The following is a 6000-nucleotide window of genomic DNA, read 5'->3' on the forward strand; positions in this document are numbered from 1 at the left end:
CTCCAGTGTGAATAAGGTGTCAGTGTCATGCCTGTGACCCTGATACCACTAACAGCCACTGTGAAAACCCTGGTTTGCTTCTGGTTCAGTAGGCAATGGGTCACCAGAACTGTTGCACTATAATCAACCCTAGTTACATTCAGCACATTATCTTCACTTCACCAAACACTCCTTGGCAAACTGACCACTTCTCCTTCAGCCAGATATTTCCCAAGACCAGTTCCAGGCTGGAATTATGTTATCCCTCTAAGTTGGAGTAATTTCAACGCAGCTGAAGAGCTGTGCCTCATCATGTTATGCTCAGACACAGAGCTTGTCCTACGCACTTTGATTTCAAGTCTTGCTTACACCCCGTAGATTAAGCACCTGATATTTCTTGGTTAGGGAAAGAAGTGCAGCCAAGGTGTGGTTCTTCCCAAGACACCAGTCATGAAGATTCTCTGATCTGTTTTTAATTTCTCCTTTAAAGTACAGAGGACATCAGTGGCAGCAAATTTACCTCTTTTATGCTTCCTGGTCTCAGACGTGTGTGTACATACAGCATCACAACAAAATTCAAATTGTCCTTTATTCTCCTGTTGTGGTCCTTACAACCTCTTTACTTTTCTACTAAAGTTAAACGTGATTTCACAGAAATTATCCTGGTTCAGTCTGATAAAATGCCCATTCCTGATGTCCCAGCCTTCTAATCTTTTTTTTGGTTGGATTTTTCTGGCTTAGTTTTCTTTTTTGTTGTTGTTATTGTTTGTTTGTCTGCTGGGAGATTTTTGGGGGGGCGTAGGCTTGTCAAGGAGTGAAGCTTCATTTTAACATTTTTTAACATGAACATTTAATCTAGTTTTTCAGAATGCTTTAAAATTAAATTTACAGTTATTTATCATTAAACATGCAAAATGGAAAAAAAACATTTTTGAATCATATAAAATAATATGTCTGTTCATCTGAAGTAATTTGACCATTGGTGTTTTTGTGCTGCTGCTGAAAAACAATAATTGGTAATTAAATCTCATAATTTCATTTTAACACCCTCCCCAAAATGAGCTATTCTAGTCATTCTCAGCCCAATTTCTTCCAGACTTCGATAAACAGAAAAACATATTCAAATTTCCTCAACATTTCACATATTATAAAAAGAGACATGCCTACAAGTTTATACACTGTATGAACTGCATATACAGGGGACAATTTTTTTTATGTACAGCTTCACTCATTTGCATTTCATGTAAAATCCTCTTCCTGTTTGAAATGTATATGTTAACTTATATGTGAGCTCCAAGCCAGTCTTGAAAACCAGGTAAGTTGTACTAAACTTCAGGCTACCTCTTGTACCATCTTCCTTAATCTAACCTCACATCCTGTGGATTCTTTTTTTCCCTAACACAGGCAAGATCAATTAAATGACTAACCTTATATCTGCAAAATAAAGTGGGAAAAATAATATATGTGAAAGCTAAAATGACTTTTTTTTTGTGATAAGAGTATACACAGACTAGTTTTCCTGAGTGATATTTGATGAAAAACTTCCAGGTAATAAAAAGCAGATTTTTTTTTTTTTTTTGGTGGTAAACAGCATGTAAAATAAAATGTGAATGGGGATTTTTCTGGTATTTTTTTCTTCCCATTCCACAGGTCGTTTTTCCATCTTTTCCTTCAATGTACATTCATGAGTAACCATGAGCTATTTACAGTCAAAAGGAGAGTGTATGCCTTTCAAATTTCAGCAGGTTTTCATTTTTTCAACACATTACATAAAACAATGCAATTCAATAAAACCCAGTGAATCTTGACTTGGCACACTTATCTCAGCCTTACCTGTTGCTCCTGAGGGGAAAAAAAAGCTTTTGTAATCACGTTGGGGTCTGGGATTATCTTTTCTCTCCTCCCTCATCTGTTTGAGCCTCTTGGAATGGTGGTACCAGAATCTGACTTCTGGACTTTTATTATTACTATTATGATGATTATTCTTATTATTACTATTACTATTGTTGTTGTTGTTACTATTATTATTACTATAATTATTATTACTATTGTTGCTGTTGCTTTTGCTGTTATTGTTATTGTTGCTTGGGATGGTGGTACCAGAATCTAACTTCTGATTATTATTTTCATTATTATTATTATTATTATTATTATTATTATTATTATTATTATTATTATATTGTTGTTGCTGCTGCTTCTGCAGCTGTTGTTATTGTTACTTTCAGAGACTTTGATGGTAACAGCTATATTTCTGGGAGCTTTGAGTCAGAACAAGGTCCTGCTAATACAGTGCATAATGTTGAGCCTAGTAAATGTGGTCTCCAGTTCTTTAACTGCCTGGATTCCTCCAACAGGGCTCTTGGTTCAGTTTTCTTTCCCATTCCCATCTTCCTTCTAATATGAAAGCAACAGCGTCCTATAAAGGATTTTGAAATAACTGAAGTCAAAATTTACTGTCAATTCTACCTTTTAAACCCTTCCACCCATGCCCTCAGAACCTTATGGAGCCATTTCTCTGAAAAGCTTTCTAAAATCTCCCACCTTTTTACCTAAATGCCACAGACCAAATAAATGTCCTGTTTGTGCCCTTAGGAGCTATATCTGTGTACTATTTTTCTCCTGGTCTTCAGATGAAGAGAGACTGGAGAAAAGATAGCAAGAAAGGATTGCTTTTTTACTTTTCTTCCCTACCTCTTTTATCTGTTTGTCCATGCCTCCTTTCTTTATGCCCTGAATCTTCCATCACAGTCTGACCCTGTGAAGATACCAATAATGAAGAGTTTTTGTTAGAAGATAAGAACTAGTATTTTATATATAGCCTAAAACTGGTCAGATGAACAGCAGTTTTTCTGCGCCCCATGAGGCAAAGTTAAAGAGAAGACAGTGGTTTGCTCTTACATCTAACAAGGGCCCTAAGACAGGAATCATGAGCTAGTCTCAATATTTTACTGTGAAGACTTTTCAATGTGGGAAACTCATAACACATCAAAGTGAAAGTTTTTCCCTTAAAAGAAAATGAACAACAACTGGGTTGATATCCTAAAATCTAAAATAACTGCAGAGATTCTGACTTAAAACCTATTGCAGAAATGGTAGGAGATAACAGAGTTTCAGTAAATGGAAACCATGAAACCCAGTAATTCTGAACTAATACAGATGTTTTAGCCAGAAGTTCTCTGGCAGTCATTTACAAGAGTCCCAGTGAGTGTGAAATCAATGTCTGAGATAAAACAAATTAAAAAAATATGCTGGCTTGAATACAAGGTGTACAGCGATGTTAGCTTACTTTTAAACCTGGTTTGCTACATAAGCTCTGAAGACTGTGAGCTCTCTGACTCTCTTGTCACATGTGCATGTGTGCACACACTTGCATGTTGCTGGCTCTCTCCCCACTCTGACGCCTCTTAGCAAATTTCAGTCAAAACAGATAAGCAAATGAGGTTCCAAAGATATGAAGTTCTCTCAAGTTTGGCAAAAGAATGAAAGAAAACCCCTAACTGGAGGAGAAGCTGAAGGCCATCCTTCTGAGGCACCATGGAAAGACATTACAAGAATGTCTCAAGCACAGTAATGTGTCTGAGAGTGCTCTCCCTGTATGGGGTATCAGAAAACCTAGCCATATGAGGCTGAGAGATAAGCAGCAACCAGCCTTCATTAGCTTTGGGATTAAAACTACTTCATTTTTTTGTTATAACAGAAAGTATGAGTATCTTTAAATATCACTGGAGTGTAGGTACTCTATGGGCTGAAGGCTATACAAACATTCCAAAAAGCATTTCTCCTGCCATAGGGAGGTTGCCATTTCCCTCACCAAGATCAGAATAACACTATAATGTTTCAAAATCAAGCCACACGCCCGTGGGAGATTCTCAGGTGTACCTTTCACAAAGATTGCACTGGGCATTTGGGTGAGAATATTGCTCAGATCCCTAGAGCCAGCCCAGAGGTGCACACTGAACAGGAGGCTGCTTTAATCCCCTCCTGGCTGTACACAGTAACTACTAATGCAGTGGAGTCAGCTGAAGTCTGATAAGCTTAGTAGCTGATATGGTGCCTGCGCCTTATCAATAAGTAGTTTTGATAACTCTAAGTCACCAGAACCCCCAAGAGAGAGGGTATCAGTAACAGTCATATCATGATAATTCCTTTCCCTTTCATTCCTTTAGTAAAAGCCAAGACACTCAAAGAGATCACAACAAAGCTGTACACTGTAGGTATGTAATTATTTTGGAGGTTTTTCTAATTGAAGTTTTTTTCAAATTTTATTGACTGAATTGTAGTCTATAAAAAAGGAAAAAAATAGCACAACCACACACTGTAGATTGTATTGGAAGTCAGATCACAGCAATACCTAGGATTCTATGTACACAAAGTTTTTGTTTCTCTTTTAATAGATAAATCACATGGACAGATGGGTTTGCATTTTCTATGTGCTTGTTACAAAGTTTACATATTTTTTTACTCCATTATTTATGCAGTGTAAAAAATATTCATAGCTTTTATTTCTATAAATAATATCTATTAAAATGCTACGGATACAGGGATAGGAAAAATAAACTTAATCCTACATCCTCAGCTGACATAAACAGCTACACCTATGTATCTAAATCACCTAATGTAAATTAAAGTAATTTCTATTACGTGAATTTGATCATAATACACAATGCTTTTTTTAAAAGGGATTAAGTGCCTCGTAAAGTGGTAAAAGCTTCTTAAAACCATGTCTATGCAACGTTCAGAGAAGCTCTATGTTAGAGGAACTTGCACTAGCAAGAAATCATTCTGCTTATGGATGACTGTTTAAATTATTAATATGTACCTATAGCAATGATTAAATTGAGCATACTGAGAGAAATCCTGGCCTTTCTGGAGTATGTGGAAGTTTCTTCAACTGACTTTGGTAGTCCAGACCCTGACCTTCATTAAGGATGATGATGTGTCAGTACATCTGGATTCACAGCTGCAATATAAAGAAAATAATGTGAATTGATAGTAGTGTCTTCTGATCCAACTGGTACTTATCTAACAGAAATATGCATATATGTGTTACATTAGGAATTAAATTATTACAGATCTGCAACATTTACTGTGCTTTGAAGCAAGCTAATTAGTTTTAGAGGTATTAACTTGTACTAGAAAGTTAAATTGTTATCTACGTGTTTAAGAATTATTGGCATTTATTCATATCCATCACAGAAAAACAGGGCTGCTTTCAATCAAGCCAATTCACCATAATTATTTCCTGGTTGACAAGCTGCCTGATTACAATTTATACTTTATCTTGCTAATTTATGGAAGATCTTTTAAAAGTGAATTTTTTACCTTCCAGTGTATAAGCATAAGAAGGTGATGGTAACTCTAATTCACAGGTTTCTTCTGCCGGTGATGTCCTAATTGGCTTTGGAATCTTCTTATGTTATTTGACAATCCATTGGTTTGGTTTGACAATTTTAGTTGGTTGGTTAGGGTTTTTTTTTCATGGCGTCTCATGGCATTCTTTTTGGTTTTTCTCCACAAAATCACTTTTTTTTTTTGCTCAGCATGCAGAACATAAGAATACCAGCAAATTGGATCATTAGGAAAAAAATAAGAACACTTTATTTTATCATTAAAAAGTACTATTTCCTTAACACATTTTTTTTAGAATATAAGAATTACTTACCTTTGAAGATAAGGCAAAACTTCTTGTTCTAATAATTCCAGACTTTTTGATTCAAATGCCAAAAATGACTGTTAAGATATTATTTATAACATCTTTCATTGATAAGGAAAGAGCATCCACACAGTAATACCAAGGAAACAGTAACAAAGTAGAAGAAAACAGCTGAAATAAGAAAATTAACCCTTCACCTCTGTTTTCCAAGTGTCTTTTTATGTTTTCTTCTCTGTCCATTTCATATGGATAAATATTTGTGCATACACTCCCGGTCACTTCAGTGAGACCATGATTTTAACCTCAGGCTCCAGTCCAGAAAAGCATTCAAGTGTTTTGAGTCTTACCAAAATCAATGTTGGGTTACT

The sequence above is a fragment of the Aphelocoma coerulescens genome, chromosome 2 (assembly GCF_041296385.1).
Source record: "Aphelocoma coerulescens isolate FSJ_1873_10779 chromosome 2, UR_Acoe_1.0, whole genome shotgun sequence".
Taxonomy (NCBI): domain Eukaryota; kingdom Metazoa; phylum Chordata; class Aves; order Passeriformes; family Corvidae; genus Aphelocoma; species Aphelocoma coerulescens.